The following is a 26,436-nucleotide window of genomic DNA, read 5'->3' as shown; positions in this document are numbered from 1 at the left end:
ACTTAAATTAATGGAAAAATTATACGCAAAACATTGCAGTGCAATGATATTTGTCCAAATTATTGTTTAAAGCACTGTATTCTATCAATACATGCAGTAAAAATTTGAGAACCATAAGTTTTTTAAATGATGTAATGTGAAAAGCAATAAATTTATTCAATTTTGTTTTATTTAATTTCTCAGCTTTTCTTTAAAAATTTCAAGTCGGGAATGAAATTTTGTTCACTAATATCTTAGCCTCTAACGGAAAACAATTATTGCATTAAACTTTCATACGCGATAAAAGTGCACGAGGCACAAAAAATGTGACTGAATCGTTAAGGATAAATATTTATTCATTTGAGGAAAATATTTGAGCAAGTCTTAAAGAAAAATGGACAAGAAATGACAGTTCTTCAGTCGATAGTTATAATATTGATATGACAGAGTGATTATATTTTATTTAGTCATAAGCAATACATTTTACCGTACACGATAACTTGATTAACTCTAAAATAAAAAATTGTTATATTTCGGCTATAAAAATTCCCCATTCACCCGAATATGGGCCTGTTTTATGCGGTTATATAGAAGAAATTTGTAAAGTCTTCGCCATCATTTTCGTATAGATATCAGACATCTCTACTCATTTATGGCGATAAATGCTCCTTGGAGCCTAATGCATACTGAGCACACTTACAACTTAAACCGAGAGATGATTCAATGTAATTATAATCAAAATTGTGATTAAATTATATTTCCATCAGTTTCTGACTAATCCGTCTCTCGGCTTAAGCTGAGAAAAGGCTTAGTTAGTGGAAAAGTGATGGGGATTTATTCAAATCACTTTTGTAATTATTATTACGTTAAGCTATCAATAGGCTTAAGCCATGTGTCCAGCATATAAGTCTGTTTGGGCCCTAGAAGGGTAGGCAAAAATTGAAAGTTATGCTAATGATAAAGGCGATTAACCATTTTAAGCAACTTGCCAGGGGGTTGTGATTAACTCACTATATAGGGGGAAGTGGGGCACCTTTGAAAGTGGGGTACATTTGAAATTGGGATTTTTCTCCTATGTTTAAGTGGAACTGACCCATATCACAATGTAATTCAGCTTCATAATCTGTTTGTGCAGCTAAATTATATCACGATAAGGCTCAATTTCAATTAGAAATAGGTAAAAAATCCCAATCTTAAAGGTGCCCCACTTTCGAAGGTGCCTCACTTCCCCATAAGAGCTTTTGGTCTTTAGCTCTGGTGATATACAGATGATTTCAAACAGTCTGACATAATTTCCAAGGGTAGAAATCTAAATTTATTTATGACCAGGCCTTAGTCAAGAAGTTGAATTTGAATATTACAGAAGTTTTCTATAAAATATTACACTGTAACACAATTAAAAAAAAAGATTAAAAAATTAAATATCTAAAATATTCTATAATAATTATATTTATGACTATAATATTTGAGGTATTATCATATAATATATTTATTATTAGAACAAGCAGAACAACAGAATAAAGGTGAAAAGAATAGATGCTTAAGAAAAAGCGGTAGAAAAAAACATCCTGCTATGTATATCGACACTCTCAGCAATCCTCTTGCGTACGTGAGTTTGTGTTTATTTATGAATTTGCGAGAAACACTGGCGTTAATATTATTCAGCAATCTTCGCGCCCCAAGGAAGGGTGTTTTTTTTGTTGTTGCAGAAGCTGCACAGAAAAGTGTGTTGAGATGTTGAGAGTGTCTATCCACAAACTCAAATATCGCGATTCTCATCGATAATCCAATATAGGGATGTGGAAAATTTTAGAGCTTAAGAGAGACTCAAATTCCATTTAATGGCAGTTTGAAGAAATTCCCTCAAATTTGATTTTCCATAAATATTTCTTATTCAATATTCAACAATTTTCGCAAGTATCTCTCCCCATGTTTTGCTCGTATTTTTTGTGCTTTCTTTTCTTGTCGCCCAGTTTTCTCAAGCATTTGTGTTTGAGTGGAAAAACCATTAACAAACGTAAATGAATTTATTAAACGTAAGATTCTTATTGTAACCAAATCAAAGGTCTACAAATTCAGTTTGTTTATACACAAAGTTGAGGTACGTTATTTAAAAATTTCTGGTTAAATTTTGTAAATAAACACTTTTTTCATACGGTTTCAGCTATGAAATGAAACACGGATGAAATGAATGTCTTCTATATTATTAAAGGATGTCAGGATATTTAATAATGACCAGTAAGGTTAAAAGATGTACTCTGCTTTCTACGATGTGCATCTCTTCGATACTACGGTCACAACGGTCAGAACTGTCAAACATCGAAAGTTATCGATTTCAAAATTTTGCTTGCATGAATGTTATTTATGTAGTTTCTGCAGTGCGAATCAAAATTCATATGATTCTGATAATAAATGTATAATATAAATTCAATAAATACGAATATGTTTTAATACTATTTTAATTCTAATCATACACATAGGGGGAGGCTTTGATCGTTCGCACATACGCTACCTTCAGACACTTCATATTTCTCCCATATTTCTTTATGAATCTCACATATGGCTATATATTGTAATAGCTAACCTTAAATCCCATCTTTCCTGAAAAAATTGAGAGTCTAATCCTTTTTTCCTAGTTTCAGGAAGCAAAAAATAAAAACAGGTCCAAAACTGTAATTTTGCTGTGCAATATTTCATACGATTGTGCAGAATTAATATCACTTTTCTGAAAAACTACTATCACAGAGGGTAGAAGGGTTATTAGGAATCAGATTTATGTAAAAATCTTTTAGGCTGAACAGACACTTTTTGTGGGTGGAACGAAATTCACAAACTTGACTCAGATTCATCGATCGCACATAGAAGACATGGCTTCTCTCACATTTTCCAAGAAACTTAATTTTAGATGCGATCCCTCATATTCACATCTATTGTAATCTACCGATTTGATCCACCACTAAAAAGTAAAACTTAAAAATCGTAAAGTTGATAAACAAGAAGTAATTTGACTCAAATAGGCTGCAGTTGAGTAATTATTAAGCAATTTTACATTTCTTTGATATAAAAATATTTTTCAAGCTTGCACAAATTGAATGTGCAATGAAAGAATCACATCTGCAATAAGCTCATACAGTTTACAACTGGTTTTTGACAATCTTTGACATAACCTCACTATTGTGTTGTTTTGCATGACAAAGAAAAGAAATTGTCCGTAAGAAGATGTTTTGTGAAAATTTTAGCTTGTTCACCTGCTGAAGCTCAATATCTGTTCTAAATCCCGATTCCTGCAGTTGCAGGAACAGAGAAATCTTCAATGATGCGCATTCAAATGTTTTTGTGCATATCCGGCTCCGTGGAGGAATGGTGGAATCTTGTGTGGTCTTCTCGCTTGCAGAGTTTTAGTCAATTTTTAGCTTTAAAAACTTATTGATTCGTGTAAATTTGGTGATATTTGGACTTTTCAAGAAAGTATTCATCAGATTTAACCGTTTCCGGAGTGAAATTCTCGTAGAATCAAGCAAAAAAATGGTTTTTAATGTCAATTAAACATCTCTCAGAAAAGTTCCAAAAAAGTGATATTAAAATGTTTTATTCCTTATAAAAATGGTTTAATCAAGTAGATTAGAGTTCCCTTTAAACAATGATGTGCAACTTTTAGTGTCCGGTGCAAAATTTACGGTGAAAATGGGGTGTTCAATGATGGCGTGAATCGTGTGCGATAATAGAAACTTGATTCATCTATCGGACAAATCGCCATTAAATTTTCATTTTCCTCTGGAGGAAAATCTAAGGATTTCCTGGGATTTTGTTTGGTGGGATTATGAACCTTATAAGTAAGACATTTTTTTGGCATAGTTGGAGAATCCATACGGTTTGCATGGTAGTCAGAAAAAATCACTGAACTTGAATATCATTTTTGTGTGCGAAAGTTCAAAGCCTCCCCCTACAACAAATTCACAGAGAGGCGCAAATTATAAGACTCGAAAATATTTAAAATAAGATTGTAATGGCTCCAGCATACCTGTTAGAATAGGAAAATTTCATGTAAACGAACTTTAGATCCTTTGTATTCTCAAACATTTTGCATATGCCTGTCCCACTCTTTCTCACTCTTCTTATTCTTTTAAGTATCACAACAAATTCAATTTAGTTCAATCAAATTTTAAGTGCGAAAATGGGACAGATATAAAGAATCTTTGAGAAAGAAAGATATGTGAATTTCGAATTCATAAAATTATTCATGTCTAAAAGGTGTGTATTTTGAATGCATTGAAATTAGTGACAAGCCTAAGAAAATATAAGAAATGTTCGAGAGAGATAATCAACTAGGGGAATTTTACCGACCCATTACTAATTCAGATCCATGAGATTGAAGATTTTAGATCCTTTCAATAAACCCAAATTTGGCCAAATTGGCTGAGCAATAAAGTCTTTCAGATATTGTTCTAAATGATCGTTTGGAGTATTAACAAACCATATCATAAAATAAAAGAAATCGTTTTAGCCATATTCGAAATAAACCAAAAGGCATGGTTTTTGGTGGGAAGACGATGATTAAGGTGATGAAGAAGAAACTTTTAGAGATAAGATAGATTCTAGAAATATTGAAGTTACCGAAGATCTGAAGTTATGATATAATAGGTGCGATTCCTTTACAATCCCATCTATTTAACAATTTAATATCCAGACAAGTAACAACTTGACAGAAAGCGTATTATGTATATTGCTCTCTCTCTCTAAGTTCGAGGAGTATGATAGGTTCTTAAATGGCGGAAATTAGAATTGATAAGGTTGCAAAGCATAACAAAAAATTCTATTTGTCTAAACTGGAATAATTTTTGTTCGACATTCAGGAGCAACTTCGATAAAATTTAAGCTCAATCAAATGACATAAATTTTTGTAGAGATTATAGTAGGAGCACTTGCTGAGAATACCACCTCTTACTCAAGTGTTTTCCATAAGTACGACAGACATCAACATTTTTTGAAGAGGTTATTTTACATTTTGGTCTAAAGAACCTTCAGAAGCATATTATTTGAATTTAGTCAAATAAGTGGAGGTAGTCTCTTAATTAACCACTTTTTCAAGTATAGTAGGATTTATTTAAAAAGTTTTATTTCATCATTATATACAATGACGTCGACGGGCAATAAAATGATATGTTTTGAAAAGCTAATTCAAGGAGAAATTCAAAGAGTCTTTTAAAATTTGTCTTCAAAATTATTATGTAACAATTACACTTAACCAGTCAAAATTATATATATAACTATCTTCTCAATTTTAAACATTTTTTTTAAAAAATCTGCAGGACCAGCTTATCCTCCTATACGTTTTTATTTTTTAAAACTGAAATTAAAATTTGTGAAGTGTAGGGGAAGTAAATTATTCACTATACTGTTTCCTTATACCTCCACTCGAATTCTATTTATAATATTAGATAGGAACTTTTACTGAAAATCAGCTAACATTCACATTTTGTTTCTGTGGATAGGCTATCCGCAATTTCATGGTTTTGCTTACCGTATAAGCAAACATCGCATAGGTGCGGCTTGAAACTTTTCTTGAAGTAAGAAATAGAATATCTTCCATCAGAAGGTACATGGTTTTAATTTTTGACATAGGCTATTGTGGTTTCGTTTTTAGACTCTGGTTGCAGCCCTTCATCGGGAAGTACGTACTTTCTCGGGAACAATCTTTTTATACATTACACTCTAAATTCCTTCAACCTTCATTACCTTTAAGAGGGTCCTTAGGATTAGTATTTAGTAGAGTCAGAACAACAAAAAAACCTTTTCAGAGTTCAGTTTCTTATTGTTTAACTGTCATTTTGAATATGATTAAAAAAATTATTTATAAAGATTTATAAAAGTAAAAAAAAATATGTACACTCTATGTACCTTCCTTTACTATGACACAAGTATGTACATATATACGAAAGAATAAGTCCTAGTTTTGCAGAAGCAAATTCTGGGGGATGGTTTCAACGGGTGACTTCGAGGATACATTCACATATTACGTGCGTTTGTACAAACACTTCCTTCAGAAAGGATACACACAGTGTTTTCTCAAGGAGACTCTTTAAATGTTGGAAATTCACCTCCATCCCTTGTGCACCCTTCGGCGTCATCCTTGTGCTTTTTTTCTCAGGCACATAGAGAAAAAGACGCCACCCTCTTGATCCACCCTCATGAACACGAAGACGAAGAACGCAGTGTGAGCCTTGAAGCCACGAAAGAGGGTTCTTTTCCCACCCTTCGTTCACTTATGCTTTTCCCTGGGAAAAATGAAGGTAGACTATGTGAGAGGGGTTTAGTCGTCTCTTGTAAACTCTTCAAATGAAAAATTTTACAAAACGTGATACGAATAGCTGAGTATTTCACAGACCCCAAGCCAACACCCAACTCCTTGATATGTTCAACTCCATAGTTCAAATTCTCAGGGCAAAAAAGAAACTTACTAACAATATATGCACTTGGCGATGAATTTTGGCTTCTGTCTGTTTTTAAGGCTACTTAAGTAGATAGCGATAAAAATATTTATCAAATACGAAAGCCACAGAAAAATTTTCGTTTTTCTTTTTGGACTTGATACAATTTTTTCTTATAAATATTGTATTTTTCGGTGGACGATCTAAAGCTGTTGTGCTATAAGTCTGATGTTTGACTTTATAGTGGCCATCTGACAAACTTGAAACATAAAAGACAATTCTTGCATTTTGTGAAAACTTTAAATACTTTTTCGTTGGAAAAATGACACTCCACAAAAAGCGCAGTGCAAGAGTGATAAATGAGGAGAAGATCAGGTCAAAATTTGTGTTCTTGCTGTTCAAACTTCACAAAGTCGATTAACATCATCCTGAATCATCACATTTTGTGAATTAAAGTAGTAATACTTTATATCGCATGTGGGTTCTGTTAGGTTTGTTTGAAAGTTCTAAGCACAAGTATACTACAATTTTAACTGAACCCAGGGAATGAGAGTGGAGTCATTGAGAAAACATTAATGAATATCCTCAAAATAGTGCAAGTACTAAGGGGCTTATTATAATTTTGAAATTTTATACGGAGGAGGAACGGTCAGAAAAGTTTTTGTTTTCCCATATATTCGTAATCAAGAAGTTGAGAACACACTTTGAAAAACTTTGAGTTCGATCAGAGGGCATGAAAAAGTGGGTGTAGTACAATTGATTTTGGGGAATAATTATTGGCTCATTATCGACTCATAACCGGTTCATAACCGATTGTAACCAGTTCAGTTTTGTCAAGAATCTCAAGACCTTTCCATCGAGCCCAAACAAATAATGCAAGATCACGGGGGTATATAATATTTAACTCTTCGTAGAACCCTAACTAAAAATGTCACGGAGGGACCAAGTGGCAGCCGCTGCCATTTATTGGATTTTACAAAATCAAGGGGTAACTCATATTGAGAAACCCTCGTCAATTGTCCGAGAAATGCTTCGCGAAACCCGAGAAACCCAAAAATTGCATCGCGAAACCCGAGAAACCCAAAAATTGCATCGCGAAACCCGAGAAACCCAAAAATTGCATCGCGAAAATCGAGAAACCCAAAAATTGCATAGCGAAACCCGAGAAACCAGAAACCCTTGTCAGAAAAAATGGGAACGAGGTACCCCTTGTACAAAATATTTTGATATTTTTACAGATATTTTAATACTCGGAGCTTTAGTCAATTCTTTTCATGTGTCTGAATCAGAAATTTCATCTCCTTGGTTACTGTATCTAAATATTTCCAACCATTCGATGTTTTCATAACAGAAACATAGAGTAATGCTTTTTCATCGAACATTTTACGGTCAAAGTAATTCACTGAATTTTCATTATTTTTGTTCTCAATAATTTGCAAAAACACTTTCAAACTGTTCTTTTAAGGCTTTTACACATTAACAATTAAGAAAATTACATCTGCAAAACGTCAAACTCCCATATAAAATGCATTTATAGCAGCAACTGCCACTTGGTCCTTCCGAGTGAAGTTTTTTGTTTTTGCAATATATTTACATTAATATTTAATTTATATTAAAAATTTTATAATGAAAAAATAGCCAGATAAATTCTTCACGCATTCAATCAGGCCTCCAGGCGAAATGATATATTCTTCATTATAAAAAGTAAAATTGAAAACTAAATTGGCAGCTGGTGCCACTAGGGTCCTTCCAAGTCTTAAGAGCTACAGAAGATTGATAAGTATTTTGGTAAAAATGAAAAATGTTAAGTAAAAAATAAAAATTGGAAAGTACACTGAGAAAAAAAGAGGGTGCGATTAACATTTTTTCACCAGAACTTTAACACTTTTTAGGTGTAAAAATATATCAACATTTTTAATGTTAATTTTACACCTTTTAAGGGTAAAATTAACATTAAAAAGGGTAACTTTAACCCCTAATACACATAAAAAGAGTAATATTTATACCGATTTTGGATCAATGCTGCAGGGTAAAATTAACATTTCCGGAATGTTATTTTAACTTTTTCGGATTTCTCTCACTCAGTGTATAGTCAAATATTATTAGCAAAGGGAAAATTAGAAAATTACGAACTATTTTGATTCTTTTTGCTGACGAATTTTAATTTTTTACTTACCAAATTTACCAATTTACGAAATTTTCTAATTTACTTACCAAAAATGTTTTACCCATATTTATGTCATGAGTTCAAGCAAACTGCAAAGCTGAAACACTGCTGCCACTCGTTTTTACAACTACAAATATATATTTTATTTGCATGGATATTTTAATTGCAGATAAATAGAGAAATAACCGGAAATTACTTTTCCTACCTCTATATTTCCCACCACTTTATGGTAATATTTTCAGGGATGAGTCATGAATTTTTCGAATCTCAGTTTAATCGTTAGTGTACTTTTTTCGGGTACAATCGAAAATACTTTGGAACATAATGATTTTTTCTGTCTTTTTCTCACGATTCAGTGGGTGTTTTTTCCCATAGTTGATTTTTTTTTGAATAGCTCCCAAAATAGGGTTGAAAACGGATGGCTTTTACAGTGTTGAGGACTGAGAGGGAAAATCTCTTGCTGTGTCGCTCAATGTGTGAAATGATTTTACAGCTCCAGAAGCTTTAATTGGGCCCATTATCAGGTGATTAATGACACCACATCTAACTCAAACCATTTCGCTCGACTCGTGATTATGCCAATGGCATTGAAGGAGGATAGAGGAATTTTTTGTAGTGCCTGTTGAAGTGATAAATTGCCATCACTAAACACCATTGTGTGGACGACGGTTGATGGATAAAAGGATATTTCACTTTGCTTGTCCACTGGATACGGGGGTGAATTCTTGCCATACAGAATATCCGTACTTCAGAGTCAGGAAAATTGCTTAGTTTCTTCCATGAGATAGTAGACAAGAGTTCTCGAAAGAGTCAGGAGGTTCAGGGGGTGAATTACACAAATACTTTTCTACTTTGAAGTAGATTTTTTTATTTCTATTCACTTAATTCAATGTTAAATAGAATATGTAACGAAATCATCCAATTTTATTGTGATACTGTGTATGATTTCAATTATTTTTAGGATTTCGGGAAATTCTATGGTAAAAGCAGATTTGGTCAGAATTTATTAATTTTATTTAAGTGAATAATTATTTTGTCAAAAAAATTAATTAAGTTCAATTTTATAAAATAGGGGTCGCAAAACATTCTAAATTCCAACCAATTCCAATTTTACGGAATACTCCAACTCGTGGCATTAGTGTCTGCCTCTAACATTTAATTTTAACAGCAAGTCAAAAAAGTTATTGAGAACGCAAAAACAATAAGATGTTTCTATGTAAAGATAAAATGCTGGAAAGTAATATTTAAGCCATCAAAAAATTTGAATCTTAATTCTTGGTTGGATTGCTTCTTAACATAAATTATATTTCAGTAATTTGTATATAAATTTAAAAATTACTCATCATAATTCACTTCAATACTGCCAAAAATATAAAATTAGCTAGTTCGGCAATCATTGCTTAATTTTATTCCCCCAACAATTAATTTAAAAAAAGGAGTGGCAAAGCGTCCTAGGTTTACAGGTTTTCAACCGATTTGAACTGATTCATAAATCATTCAAAAGATTCTTCAAAATTGTTTAAAAAGCAATAGAATTGATTTTCGCATAAAAATTTTTTATTGGCTATGAACCGGTTCAGAACCGATTCAAAATCGATTGGAATCGGTCCTTTTTATAGCAAATTTCAAGACCTTTTCAACGAACCCAAACATGATACCATTCGCTTGAAAAATGCGCACTCTAGTGTCTTTTTAACCTTTGACCTTGAAAAACCGTCATTAGTAATGATTCAACGGTATTTTCGTATGTAGACGAAATGTTCGTCTACAGTCGGATGAACAGACGGACAGACGGACAAACAGCGGGACGACATTTCTCATAAATCGTCTGGTGGGTGGGGATGTAAGGTGGAAATTTTGGGGAAAAAAAATCGAGGGATTATATACTGCTCACTCCGTGGAGTTCGAGCAGTGAAATAACATATAATGTGTATAATGACAAAATTATTATCTTAAAATTCATAGAAATAAAAGAAATTGAATCTGATTGAAGACCATTGAATTTCGTTACACCGGTTACACCTATAGGGGAAAGTACTCTCCCTTCGAACGTTCATGCCTTCGAATAATGTGAATTTTCTTCAAGTTTTCCTAAAAGACTTGAATATTTTTATTAATTATTAATTAACTTATTATCAATTATTGATAATTATGTGACAATCATGTGGAAATCCCTTAGGTAAAGTAAAAGAATATCATATTATTCGAAGGCATGAACGTGCGAAGGGAGAGTACTTTCCCCTAATAGGGGAGGCTAATATAAATTACAATAGCATCAATTGTGAATTCTGAATGGCAATAAACCAGTATAGTTTTCACAAAATTATGAAATCGTGTATTTATATCTGTTGAACAAACACATTTCCATTTAATGCATTGGAGCTTATTTGAAAATTATTTCTATGCCATTGTTTCATTTTGAAAAATCACACCGATGAGAAAATTGAATGGAGAATTTATCTGCTGAAGCAGAAAATAAATTTCATTGTATTACGGAAATCTTTTAGCGGAAAATATTAAAATTCAATGCGGTATTTTGTACTTGATATGACGGGGGTATACTTTCGGATTTAGATAGAAAAGCGGGATTAATCAGGAATAATATAGGCCTTTTCTGATATATGTGACTGTAACGGAAAAAATAAATAATGAAAAGATAGTTTTTTTTTCTAAGGAAAATAAGTATTTTTTGTTGGGATAGAAGTCTGAAAATGTGAGTTCGAAATATATTTACAAAAATAGCAATTATTAGCATAAAGTATCACTCGTCAATTAATAATTCTTATATTCATTCACAAACAAGAGGTGCATCCCTATAGTTTTTTTTATTTAAAAACATAGAAGGGGTGTTGCTAAAGCATTTTTTCTTTTCCTTCCTACTTTGTTTTTAGGTTCAAATTTATATCCCCCCTTGAATAAGACAATTACTTTTATAATCCACATACATTTTCATATATATCATGATTCACAAATGACTTTATTGGTAGACAGGAAGGAAAATAAGGGTGACAAAACACATTAAAATCGCATAAAACAAAAGGATAATAAATAATCTTGAAGAATAAAAGTCTGGATTGACTAACTAAAACATCTTATGAAAAATAAATGGTATAAACTAAGAAGTTCCAACTTCGCTAAATGCTCGATCACATGACTTAGATATTTTTAAAACTAATTTAACTCTGGCCTTGTCTCATGAATCGGTCTGAAATTTTAATATGTTAAAGCTGCACTTAATACTTTTTAAAAACTAAGAAAATTGAGGTAAGGAGAAGTGGGGCATTTTTTAAATGAGGCAATTTTTGAAATTACAATTTTTACTTTTATTTTTAAATTGAACTGTATTTTATGCCCTAAATATACTTACGACTTAACCCATTCAATCAATGTACCAGGAAAAACTTGAGATAGAATGTTCATATTTTGGGATTAGTTTCCTACAGGTTAATAGATGAATTTTTTGAAAAGAAAAACTTTTTATTCATTATGGGGGCGCAGGGATCCGCCCTCAAACACGCGTCTTAACGGTCACTAAATTTAAATTCTGTATATTAATTCATTACAAACTCTATTGCTTTAGATAGAGTAACTATCCAAGAAAACACATAGGCAACCAGAATCCAAATCAGGAAAGAGGATGAAGGTCAATTTTAACAAATTCGACGGGATGTCGAATTTTCCGTCCGCCATTTTGAGCAAAATTTGTGCTTGACTTCACGCGAAGCGAGAAAAGAACAACAACATGTATTCCCATCTCTGTCGGGCTATTTTTTCCTAGTAATTGAAGGACTAAAGTAACATCCATTCCCGACATAAATTCGGATATTAATTTCCCTGGAATAAATCATCTAAAATCACTCAATTTGCCATACCATGGTAAGGAATGGGTTAAGTCGAGCAACGGCTTAACAAGATTGTAATAAAAGTAATGATTTGACTAAATTTCCATCAATTTCCCATTAACTAAGCTGTTTCTCATCCTAAACCGAGACGTGGATTAGTCAGGAACTTATGGAAATGTCGTTTAATCATTATTTTGATCATTTTGATTACAATGGTAAGACCTCTGTTGGCTTAAGTTATAAGTGTGTCTTTTGCATTATCATGATATAAAGCAAATGTGAAGCTAAAAAAATATGATGATAAGACTCACTTTTATTTAAAAATAGGAAAAAATCTAATTTCAAAAGTTCCCCATTTGGAAACCCCTGAAGAACAAGGTAAATTTCCAAAATTTACCGGGCTGCATTTCGCGTTCTAATTAACAATTAGAACTATTCTTTTATATGAGCGGTAAGTTGATCACATTTAGATGACAATAAAAAAAATTAACCGACAGTTGCTCTGCAATATAGCCCGAAAACCTTATCATTTCTTTCAAAAATGCTTTTATTGCAAATTGGTCAAATTTTAAAGTATTGTCTTGTAGATTATCGGCACACCCCTTAATGGCACCAGAAAATAATGTATTTGTGAACAGAAAGGGACAGATAATCCTAACCGGCTTATGTAGGTGAGATTCTTAACGTGAGCTAACTCGGAGTGCATGCAAATTCGATTTAGAGCTGAAGTTGGGAGACGCCATTCAGTTATCTTGAATCAAATTCGTGAAATTATACAAATTTTGTATTTAAACCAAAATATCAAGGATTTGGATGAACTGATAGAAAAGTGATATATGGATGAAATGTAGACCAGAATGTTCTCTATAATTTTCCCATAGAACATGATCTCATCGATTACTCAGAAGCCAAGATAAGCGAGGTTTTTTGTTTCTTAACTCGTTTTTTCATCCAGAGTGCCCCAAGTAGTCATTTGTTGAGCTTCAACTATTTCAAAGAATTGTTGTATTTTGTGGGACTTTCCATTTAAAACCCTATTTTAAGTGTCTTTGTGGAGTAGAGGCAGTCAAATTGGCATCTGAGTGATTTCAAAGCGTTTTTATGGGAAAAATCATTTTTTTCACACTTAAACGGCAAAATCGGAGTGATAGCGTAGTCTGAGCGGAAAATGATGTATGGACGAAATGTAGAGACAAATGTGTTCTACAATTGTGTCGAAGTAATCATCAAAATCGGTTTAGCGACAGTCGAGATAATTGAGGTTATGTGATATTGAAATTGGTTTTTCGACTGTGGCGCCCCTGGTGTTGGTCCCACGAAGTTCAAATATTCCAGAAAGTTGTAGCATTTGGTGAGATCTTTCGTTTAAGCCCTCACTCATCAAAATCGGTCACATAGAACCGGAGATATGATTTTTTGAATTTTGTGAACTTTGACCCCTTATATCTCCGGTTCTGTTTTAACCACAGCGCGCATACGCACCATTTTGGAAACGTCCTAGACTGGACTACAACATACTAAAATTTCATTAACTTGCACAATGCCGTTTTTGAGAAAAGTGACTTTGAATTTCGATGAATTTTGACGCTATCACAGCGCCATCTGTGGTGACTTTTTGAACTTCCATCTGAAAGTGCTCATCGAGACGAAACCAAAAAGGTAAAATTTAGGTCGCTATGTTAATTAGAACCGGAGATAGAGGCCGGTCAATGTTCGAACTTTGACCCCTTATAGCTCGGGTCAGGGGTTATGGATCGACTTAAGGTTTTTTTTGTTTGATAGGTATAATCAACGGCTACAACATACTAAATTTTCAGCCCGATGCACAATGGAATTTTTGAGTTATTTAACTTTTAAGATTTAAAAATTTTCTTTTTAAAAAAAGCGCCCCTAGCGGTGGTTTTATGAACTTGCGATGTTAGAAGGGGAAGTGGCATTTCACGAGAGCTTTCCAAAAAGCCCTCACTTTTTAAATTCTGACAATTAGAACCGGAGTTATGGCCATTTTAAGAAATTTTTTTTGGACCCTTATAGCTCGGGTCAGGGGGGTCGGGGGACCTTAAGTTTGGTATTGATGGAAAGCTCTAAGGCCCAGCTATAACATACTAAAATTTGAGTCCGCTGAATGCCATAGGGGCGGAGCTATTGAGAAAACAAAAAAAGGGGGGTCTTCAAAATGGCGGAAGGAGGGGTGGGGGGTGGGTGGTCTATGCACCAAATTGCAATTTTCACCCGATATATAACTTTTGCCGAAAACCGCAAGTCGATATCTTTTTTAGTTTAGGAGCTATTAAGCTCCAAAGAGCGGCCGGCCGGCCGGCCGGCCGGCCGGGAACGTAACTTAGCCACATATATATTCGGAATCAGGAAGTGGCGAAACACATTTTGGCCAAATTTGAGGTCGATCGGACGACATGAAATTTTGTTAGGATTATAGTAGGTGAGATTTTGTTAAGAATCTCACCTAATACAAAATAATGATCAAACACTTTGAATTTGCAATTATAAAATTATTCAAATCGGTATTGAGCTTTAAGGGATGCCATTACGCTATAAAGACGATTGCTTTCTCTTTGAGTTTCAGCAGTAACGTAGTATATACATATTTGCAAATAAATCCACTATAAGTGAATCAAACAAGGAATGGAATTGATTGGATGAAAATGCTTTGTTATTTGAAAGCTATTAGGTAAATTCCGCTGTGGAAATCGACATGCTTTTAAGAAATTGATGCGCTTCCGTCGCAAAACTTTTCTGTTGATTTTCATCTTCAAATTTACGAGGAATTTTCACCCTTACCCAAGTGATTCCATTATACAATTTCATATGTCTTTCTCTTACTGGAAATACCCTCTGAACATTTTCACTCTGTTTTTGCATGACTCATAATCAAAAGTGACTCTTTATACCATTAACTTTCTATATTTTCAAGTGAAAATATGTATGAGCTTTAAGTGAGAAATAATTTTAAAGGAAAACAATCCATTCGAATTTTTATCATACGTCTGCAAACGTGACTTCGTGAATTTGAACGCCTGATGTTTGTAAATCATATTTACATCCCAGCTTTAACACTTCGTCACTTTAAAATGAAAGTGTTCTAATTGCATTTTCTTTGCATCTGCAATTGTAGCAAATAACGCGACATGATGCAATGCTAGCAACAAATGCTGATACAAAGCAAATGTATTTAGAACGGATTCATTTTAAAGAGAATACTCTCATTTCATAAGAGATTCTTATGCATTATTATATTTTGAACACTCTTTATTTAGGGATTTTTCGATATATTTTAAGGTGTCTACACCAGAGCCCGGCGCGCGCCGACTTTTAGCCGTTTTTAGCGCGCCGCCCAGCTTTTTTCTTAGCCGCCGCCGCCGAGAAATTTTGAGGCGCGCCGCCGAGCGCGCCGCCGAAAAGCTTTTGGCGCGGCGCCGTTAGGCGCCGAAAAAAACTTTTTGCATTCCAACACAACTTTTTTTAAATGTAAATTTTTGCGATTGTTAAATAGGAAGTGGGGCACTTTGAATTGGGACAACTTTGAAACTGTCCTAAGGACGGATGGGTCCCATCCGTCTCTACCCCAACCCACTGTACCCCGACCCTTACTAAAATCAAAATGGACCGAACTCTATTTAAAATGTTTATTAACCGATTTCAATGAACTTTTTTTATTTTGTTCGTCTTTCCCACTCGGACTATTTAAAATAGGACCAGTGATAAGCCCAGATAAGCTTATGGTAGCTGAGATTCTTTACAGGTGACCTCGAAATGCGTTTACTCAACAGTTTACAACAGTTTTAAAACAGTTTACTCGACGCGATTCTTTACCTCCAAAATTCAATTCACAATCGAATTTTCACGCATTCCGAGTTGCAAGCATTTCGAGGTAAGCTGCAAAGAATCTTAGCTACCACAAGCTTATCTGGGCTTATCACTGTTTTCTTAGACCCTGTTTTCATATTTACTCAAATTCCATAATCGTTTTCTTTTGAAACCTGTGCTCCACAATTTCTTTTTGTCATTAAAAGACTAACTCTATTCCGTAAATTTCTCACGATGCTTTTTTTAGTTGTTTTTAATAATTCTTTTAATTTTATACTCCCTCCGTTCTGAAATAAGTCGTACGTTTGGCGAAAAATTAGGGATTAAGGAATGGTTTCAGAGACTGTTTTTGTTATTTATATAAATATCTTATGAATGAACTATCCTCCATGTTCAGGGATAATATGGGGATCCTACCACGATGGTAAGTTGAGGAATCATTATGTTGAAGTTATCCGTTTTTCGCGATTTTTTCAAAGAGCTCCGGTAGATAGTTAGTTACTAAAAAATGGACTGTGATTAACATTACAGGCTAGAATTTGTTCTAAATTTTCAATATGCACAAGTAGAACTCAACAGTTATTACCGATATGACATTTTTTATTGCTCAAATTTTGCAGAATGAGCAATAAAAAGAACATCCTTTTTTTATGTGTTTGAATATCTGGATGTCAAAAGGTGAGAGATAGGGACTTGGGACCTTTAGCGAACCCCCATAAGTTGACCCTGGGACCATTTATATGTTTCTCTAAAACATATCCAGAATTGAAAAAAAAATCACACGACGTGTTTTTCGAGCAATCCCAAAAAATATGATTTTGGTGTGGAAGGGGAGGGGTGGGGGCAAAATAAAGGACATATGGTCCCAGAGTCAACATATGGGGGTCCCCCGAAGGTCCCAAGTCTGTATCTCTCACCTTTCTGCACCTATTTTAGATTGAAAATAGAACGCCAAAAAAAGACATTTTTAAGACATTCGTTCCTCAACATACCATCAAAACTGGACCCCAATTTTAGTACTGAACATTAACAATAGTTCTTTACAAGAGATAATTGTTCATACTCAAAACATTTACCAACAAACTTTCCCTTAATCCCAATTTTTCCCAAACGTATGACTTATTTCGGAACAAAAATTTTTCTCAAACGTACGACTTATTTCGGAACGGAGGGAGTATTCTTTATTTTCTAAGCGCTCTCTAAAATTGTGTGTAAAATACGCACAGCGATAACAAAAAAAACATACCTATAGAATCGTTTCCAAAATACGCACAGCGCAAGCATAAAACGCTGTCCAAAATCGTGTTTAAAACACGCACAACACGATCATAAAATGGTTAGGAATGCGCTTAAAATCATGTACACTTCTTTCATAAAACGATTAAGAATGCTCTTAAAATCACGCACAGCTGAATCGTAAAACGGATAAAAATTCGCTTAAAATCACGCACAGCTCAATCGTAAATCGGTTAACCCTCTAACAGTGTTTTCTTTAATATCCAAAAAAATTAGTTAAATAATTTTGTCTAGGGTAATTAATGGTCCACTGAACTCAAAAAAACCATCCATCCTTCATTATCTCTTTCCTTTTGGGCGCCAGGTGAGAAAAAGTAAAGACCGCCTCCAGGCGGTCATATCGGTTTAAGGCACAAAATGACTGAAATATTTTTTTATTGAAAAATAGTGAACAAATAATAAAACAAATGAATTTTAAACGTTTTTTATGGATGAATGTTCTATGATTATCTAAAAAATGATAATTTTTAGGAAAAATACGTTTATAATTTTTATAATTAGACGTTAATGAAGCTCAAGGTGTTTCAATGAGACTGATTCTAAACTAATAGGTCGCAAGCCAAGTATGAAAGCGTCACCTTCTTTTATAATTTGAAGATTCTTTGAAATACATTGCTCATCTTCTGGTTTTATTTCATGATTTGGGGCATTAAAGGACGAGTTAGGGAATTAATCATCACTGTTGAAGTCTGCTTCTTTATCAATTTCACTTAATTCGCAGAAATCGACCATTTTACTCATTCTGGACAGACATCGTGTAATCTAAATTGTTTTCCATGAATAATATATTGCAAAATAATAATATATTTTATTAGAACAAGCAAAACAATGAAAAAAAATCGGTAATTTTTGAAAATTTTACCCTTGAACCGATAAGACCGCCCCCAGGCGGTCTTCCTTTTTTTCTTCTAAAACTCTTACTTCCAGTTTTTTCACACTTATAAATTAAAATATACAAACTAGAAAAACATATCTTTCAGGAAATAAGATTCTTACTACCGTTAGATTACTTTAAAACAATCTTTTTTGCACTTGAAAACGAAAAATGTCGCGAGCAACAAGTCAAAATCAAAATTCGCTTAAAATCACGCACAGCTCAATCGTAAATCGATTAAGAATGCGCTTCAAATCACGCACAGCTGAATCGTAAAACGGTTAAGAATGTGCTTAAAATCACGCACAGCTCAATCGTAAATCGGTTAAGAGTGCGCTTAAAATCACGCACAGCTGAATCGAAAAACGATTAAGAATGCGCTTAAAATCACGCACAGTTCAATTATGGAACGGTTTTAAGCGTAATCTTAACCGTTCGTTAGTGAGTTGTGCGTGATTTTAAGCGAATTTTTATCTGTGTTACAACTGAGATTTGCGTAATTTTTAGCAATGTTTATCCGTTTTACGATTGAGCTGTGCGTGATTTTAAGCGAATTTTTATCCGTTTTATGATTGAGCATTGCGTGCTTTTAAGCAGAATATCAAACGTTTTATGCTCAAGATGTGCGTGTTGTCAAGCGGAATATCCAATCGTTTTGTACTTGAGGTGTGTGTGTTTTTAAGCGGAATATCACCCGTTTTGTACTTAGGCTGTTTGTGTTTTTAAGCGGAATAATAAACGTTTTATGCTTAAACTATGCGTGATTTTAAGCGCAATATTATCCGTTTTGTGCTTAAGCTGTGCGTGTTTTTACGCGGAGTATCTGCCCGCTCATGCTTGAGTAAGCATATTCTCAACACAATCTTGCCCGTTTTATGCTTGACCTGTGCGTGCTTTCAGCACAATTTTATTTAACAAATACAGATATAACATTAAAAATAGATAAATTTCATAACTAAAAATAGCAACGGACCTTCTAAAAAGTGAAATTTTTTTATGCATATTATATCGTACTCCATACATAATTTATACGGTTTGGAATAGAATTGAAAATAAATGTTATTATCGTAATAATTATAGTCGTTCACTTAAAAAGTGCAATTTCATTTTATTTACAAAACATAATCTTTGCAATGCATTTTGAAAAATATATATCAACAACAGTCATTAGCATTCAATTTAATATATATAGTAAATTTTTATATTTTTCACGAAAATTTAATAAATTTCATGAAAATTTCATAAATTTAATGAAAAACATTTTAAAAAAAAACGTATCTGACAATGACAACAATCGTAAGAGTTGTTTTCGAGATATCCCTAAAAAACATGTTTTTTAGGTCACCCTCTAACGGGTTACAAAATAAATTTCACGCTTTCTTATATAAAGGGACAGATAATCCTAACCGGCTTATGTAGGTGAGATTCTTAACGTGAGCTAACTCGGAGTGCATGCAAATTCGATTTGGAGCTGAAGTTGGGAGACGCCATTCAGTTATCTTGAATCAAATTCGTGAAATTATACAAATTTTGTATTTAAACCAAAATATCAAGGATTTGGATGAACTGACAGAAAAGTGTTATATGGGTGAAATGTGGACCAGAATGTTCTCTATAATTTCGCCGTAGAACTTGAACTCATCGATTACTCAGAAGCCAAGATAAGCGAGGTTTTTTGTTTCTTAACTCGTTTTTTCATCCAGAGTTCCCCAAGTAGTCATTTGTTGAACTTCAACTATATCAAAGAATTGTTGTATTTTGCGGGACTTTCCATTTAAACCCCTATTTTAAGTGTCTCGTTGGAGTAGAGGCAGTCAAATTGACATCTGAGTGATTTCAAAGCGTTATTATTGGAAAAATCAATTTTTTCACACTTAAACGGCAAAATCGGAGTGATAGCGTAGTCTGAGTGGAAAATGATGTATGGACGAAATGTAGAGACAAATGTTCTCTACAATTATGTTGAAGTAATCATCACAATCGGTTCAGCGACAGTCGAGATAATTGAGGTTATGTGATATTGAAATTTGTTTTTCGACTGTGGCGCCCCTGGTGTTGGTCCCACGAAGTTCAAATATTCTAGAAAGTTGTAGCATTTGGTGAGATCTTTCGTTTAAGCCCTCATTCATCAAAATCGGTCACATAGAACCGGAGATATGATTTTTTGAATTTCGTGAACTTTGACCCCTCATATCTCCGGTTCTGTTTTAACCACAGCGCGCATACGCACCATTTTGGAAACGTCCTAGACTGGACTACAACATACTAAAATTTCATTAACTTGCACAATGCCGTTTTTGAGAAAAGTGACTTTGAATTTCGATGAATTTTGACGCTATCACAGCGCCACCTGTGGTGACTTTTTGAACTTCCATCTGAAAGTGCTCATCGAGACGAAACCAAAAAGGTAAAATTTATGTCGCTATGTTAATTAGAACCGGAGATAGAGGCCGGTCAATGTTCGAACTTTGACCCCTTATAGCTCGGGTCAGGGGTTATGGATCGACTTAAGGTTTTTTTTGTTTGATAGGTATAATCAACGGCTACAACATACTAAATTTTTAGCCCGATGCACAATGGAATTTTTGAGTTATTTAACTTTTAAGATTTAAAAATTTTCTTTTTAAAAAAAGCGCCCCTAGCGGTGGTTTTATGAACTTGCGATGTTAGAAGGAGAAGTGGCATTTCACGAGAGCTTTCCAAAAAGCCCTCACTTTTTAAATTCTGACAATTAGAACCGGAGTTATGGCCATTTTAAGAAATTTTTTTTGGATCCTTATAGCTCGGGTCAGGGGGGTCGGGGGACCTTAAGTTTGGTATTGATGGAAAGCTCTAAGGCCCAGCTATAACATACTAAAATTTGAGTCCGCTGAATGCCATAGGGGCGGAGCTATTGAGAAAACAAAAAAAGGGGGGTCTTCAAAATGGCGGAAGGAGGGGTGGGGGGTGGGGGGTCTATGCACCAAGTTGCAATTTTCACCCGATATATAACCTTTGCCGAAAACCGCAAGTCGATATCTTTTTTAGTTTAGGAGCTATTAAGCTCCAAAGAGCGGCCGGCCGGCCGGGAACGTAACTTAGCCACATATATATTCGGAATCAGGAAGTGGCGAAACACATTTTGGCCAAATTTGAGGTCGATCGGACGACATGAAATTTTGTTAGGATTATAGTAGGTGAGATTGTTAAGAATCTCACCTAATAAATATAAATTGCAATAAATTGCACTATCGTATTTGCCAAAATTAGGTAATATGCAAAGTTTCATAAAGAAATTTCTTCCAATGGTCCGATTACTTTCTTTGTCACGGTAATTTTGTCCTCCGAAAGGATCTTTTTTCAAAAGGGTCTCCAAAAACAAGGTCCCAACTCCGAACCGCTAAATCTTTAAAATTTTTAAAAGAAAATTTCATGGGATATAGTACAACAGTTGTATTTTTATATGCTTAAGAGGCTTAAGAGTTTAATTCATACTTTCAAAAAAAAAATTATACTTTTGAAATAAAAAAAGTAATAAGAATATGTTGTTTTTGCCATTCTGACCCATACAATCCCTTAATTATTATAAAAGAAGTATCAAAGCGTCACGCTCTGTCTGTGGAGTTCGATCGGTAAAATGAATAACTGGACGAATTCCAAGACGGTTAGTATTGTTATTTTTCTGAAACTACGTATAGGTTTCACTTCAGCTCATAGAATTATTTATTTTGTCAAATAATTGTCAAACAATTAAAAAAACCCAAAGCGATAATTTACAGAGCTTTCACGAACTATATTTCTTGAGAAAAATACGGAATATTTGAGGACAGCAGATTTTGTTTAAATTTCTGCACGGAATTCGAAGAAAAAACAACCGGCGCGCTTGGCGCCGCCGCCGCCAAGAGCTTTGGCTGGCGCGCCGGCGCGCCAGCCGCCGCTGACTGGAAAACGAAATTTAGCCGCCGCCGCCGAAAGGCGTCTCGCGCCGGGCTCTGGTCTACACATTGGAGCTGATTTCATCAAGAATTATTTCAAAAATTTTTGAAAGAAAAATTCATATTTTTGAAAGAATTTTGAAGAAAAATGCCTCCACACTGGGTTTTTTATTTTCCATCAAAAATTTTTGACAGATTGTCATCATTTCCAAGTCTCTTGCTCTTCTGACTGTTTTTGACGAAAATTTGTTGTTTCACTGCTGAAAAAAGTGAGAATAGCGTTTGGTGAAGTTCCTTGGGATAGTATTTAGTGAATTTCTGAAGAAAATCTTCTAAATATGCAAGAGAATAGTGTTTTTCTGCATGGAGATGTCGTTAATAGTGGAATCCAACCCAGCCTTTGAAGGAACATTTCCTGTTGATGCAGGAAATTTGATAATTTCAACCACTCCAGTTCTTTCTTCGTGTTGCTTCCATATCCTCCAATATTTATTTTAAACTCTTCAAGCGATCTGCCACTGCTCCTTGATTTTCAGTCCTAAAGTTTTTGCCAAGAGTTGATAAATAGAATCCTGAATCTTTTGATCAGCTGGAGCACTTACGCCCATGCTCCAGATGCTCCGGAACAGTGACCCTCTTTATCAGGAGCATGGACGTAAGTGCTCCGGCTGATCAAAAGATTCAGGGTTCTATTTATCAACTCTTAGCAAAAACTTTAGGACTGAAAATCAAAGAGCAGTGGCAGATTGCTTGAAGAGTTCAAAATAAATATAGGAGGACATGGAAGCAACACGGAGAAAGTACTGGAGTGGTTGAAATTATCAAATTTCCTGCATCAACAGGAAATGTTCCTTCAAAGGCTGGGTTGGATTCCACCAGGAACGACATCTCCAGAAAAACACTATTCTCTTGCATATTTAGAAGATTTTCTTCAGAAATTCACTAAATACTATCCCAAGGAACTTCACCAAATGCTTTTCTCACTTTTTCCAGCAATAAAACAACAAATTTTCGTGAAAAACAATCTTGAATCGTGATGATTTCCTTCAAGAATTCTGTCAAGAATGACTTTGATGAATTTTATTCCAATGTGTAGCGGGTAATTTTTTTCAAAAATTTTTGATGGAAATTACCTTCAATTGGATGTGCTTTTTGAAGAAATTTGTCTACACATTAGACAAATTTTCTTCAAAAATCCATCTTTTTGTCAAAAATTCTCACCAATGTGTAGGCATTTTTCTTGAAGAACACTTCTTGAAGCTCATTTTTGATAGAAATTTCTTATAATGTGTAGACACCTTTATACGCCATAAAGCTTGAGCGTTAATATTTAACTAAATGCGAAATTAGACTTTGCAGGTCAAGTAACAATATCATCTTTGCGCATAATGTGCAGCACTTTAGAGATCGAGCTGTTATAATACCTCAAATGTTAAGTAAAGGTAAGTCAAAAACACCAGTTTGTTCAAAAAGTGCACAGCAGTTTTAGTCAGTTCTTATCACACTTCCAAAATGCGCATGTTTAAAATGGAAATCACTGCAATGTGACTTGTCAAGAATTATAATATCCTGGATACACAATTCAACCCCACCATTGCAATTCAATTTCTGCGGCAACCAAAGAGAAATTGAACAAACTCCCTATGCGATATGGAGATGGTGTTTTGAAGTGTTTTGCCGAATTATTTCTATAGATGTTATATCCATTTCTGTCGCAAATCAACAATAGTAAGAATGGATATGTGCTATACTGCCTCCCCATGGGAGGCAACCTCCATGAATATCACAGCGAATACATCTCAGATTTCTCATGATGCATGTGTTTTATTAAAGTAATGCATCATCTACAGTGTCTAATTTCCCACAAGATCACATTCACATATCCCTTCACTTTGGATATTTCGCCACATCGCAAAAAGACAGGTGTAGATTGACGGGCTTTAGTGCATTTTAGAATGAAATTTTCATTATCTAAATTCTAAAGAAAGAAAGAAAATATCCAAATATAACTGATCTATTCGAATGATGCTGTATCGAAAAAATCATGGTACAAACTCTTATATCATCGCCCCGAAAACCAAACTCTCTTTATATTGGACGACAGAAAAGTTCTGCAGCCAACTCTGGATATCTCAACCCGTGCATGTCGCTCCCATTAAATGGCATCACGAGTACTTCCGTGTGGAAAACTCACCACCCAACCCCTAGTCATTTCCACGTAAGACTCCAAATGTCGAGATGGAGGCGCCTGGTGCCACGTATAACAATTTTAGTTGTTGCATCTCGCTACATTTAACTAAACATGGTGAAAGGGATTGGGAAAGAGAGAGGATTCCCCAGTACAGATGAATTCCGACATGCAAATATCCAACACTAAATTCAACTGCAATGTCCCGCATACGTATTCAAGGGGTTGATCAATTTAGGCACTTTCGATTCCATCTTTTATTTGAAATAAAACTTTTTGATCTTGGTATTAAAATTTTGAGAAGTTCATAAATTTAAAATTACTTATTTATTTACCAACCGTAAATTATCCTTAATGGCCTCTACACATTGGGAGCAATTTTTGTCAAAAATTGCATTTTTGAAGGAAATTCCCTGCAGCGTTGTAGGGGGAAACGTCAAATTTCTGTCAAAAACGCAATTTTTGACGAAAATTGCTCCCAATGTGTAGACGCCTTAAGGGCAGTCGAGCATTTTACTTCAAAATAGCCATGTAAAAAAATAACTAAAATTTACATATTCAAGCTGATATGCCTGATCTGGAGGCAACCAAAATCCCGAAAGCCAAAATCCAGAAAGCTAAAATCTCGAACGCCAAAATCGCGAAAGGGCCAAAATCCCGAAAGCCAAAATCCCGAATGTTCAAAATTCTGAAAGGGATGAAATTATATGGAGTGGAGGATAATGTGTAGAATAATTTCCCAAGACACAGAAAATTTCCCTTTGCCTCCAGCAAGCGCTAATGTAATAATGGGAGTAGCTATGACACTTTTAAGAATTCCAGATTTTGGCTTTCGGGATTTTGGCGTTCGGGATTTTGACTGGACCCGCCTGATCATATTAATTCATTAAAAATATAAACATTTTTGGTTAATAAATTTATTAAATTGCTAGGGTGTATTTCAAAACGATCGATAAGGCAATTCGGGCTAATAAGATTTGATAAGTTTCTTCAAAAGGATTTTGAAATGTTTTAGATTTAGATGATTCATATACCTTCCAAAATATTTTTTTTTAATAAAACTATTTCAATATTTCTGGGTAAGGTAAAGTGCCCTCAAGTCGACCGGTAGAGTTATTTATTCAATTGATTTTTATTTGCACTAATATTTGACGTATGATCTAACATTAATAGGTCAATTATTCCATAAATAAATACGGATCAGTGACAATTTTATAGAAATTCATCATTAAAACATTCGAATATTGACCACCGATCGAGTCGAGGGACCGGTCGACTCGAGGGCACTTTACCTTACGTGGATCCAATTTAGCTGTGATGTGACTAACCATATTTACAAAAAACAACAAAAATTCTTCTATCCGGACAATATAACTATAAGGTAGAATATTATTAGTTTACATGTATCCAAAAATAACTTTTTACTAATGATTTTTATAACTCGGGTCAGGGGGGTCGGTTCGGTGTTGGCTTATTTTTTTTTAATCGAAACCTCTTAGGCTCAGTTAGGGGAGACTGGGGCAAAATTTGCCAAAACGGATATTTTATTTTTTCGCAAGTTATCAGTGAATCTGAATGATTTCTATTTAGCATATTCTTATAGGAAATTTACTGACCTACAACTTTGCCGAAGTTATATTCCTCTAACTCAAAAGTAAATGCACTTTCCGAGCCATTTTCCAAAAAATAATTTTGTGTAAATTCTCAAAACAGCTGGGGTAAATTTTGTCAGACGTGGGGTATTTTTTGTCATTTTTTTCGTTTTGTTATGGGTTCTCGTGAATCAAAGAAATATTCAATTGAAATATTTTGATAGAAAATTTATTCCTTCATAACTTTATGCAAACCACTTTTTTATATTTAAATGTGTTTTTCAAATTATTTTCCAAAAGCTGTTTTTGGAAAGAAATGGCAGAAGAGCGA

This window comes from Phlebotomus papatasi, chromosome 2 (genome assembly GCF_024763615.1).
Source record: "Phlebotomus papatasi isolate M1 chromosome 2, Ppap_2.1, whole genome shotgun sequence".
Lineage (NCBI taxonomy): Eukaryota > Metazoa > Arthropoda > Insecta > Diptera > Psychodidae > Phlebotomus > Phlebotomus papatasi.
This window is presented reverse-complemented; position numbering follows the sequence as displayed.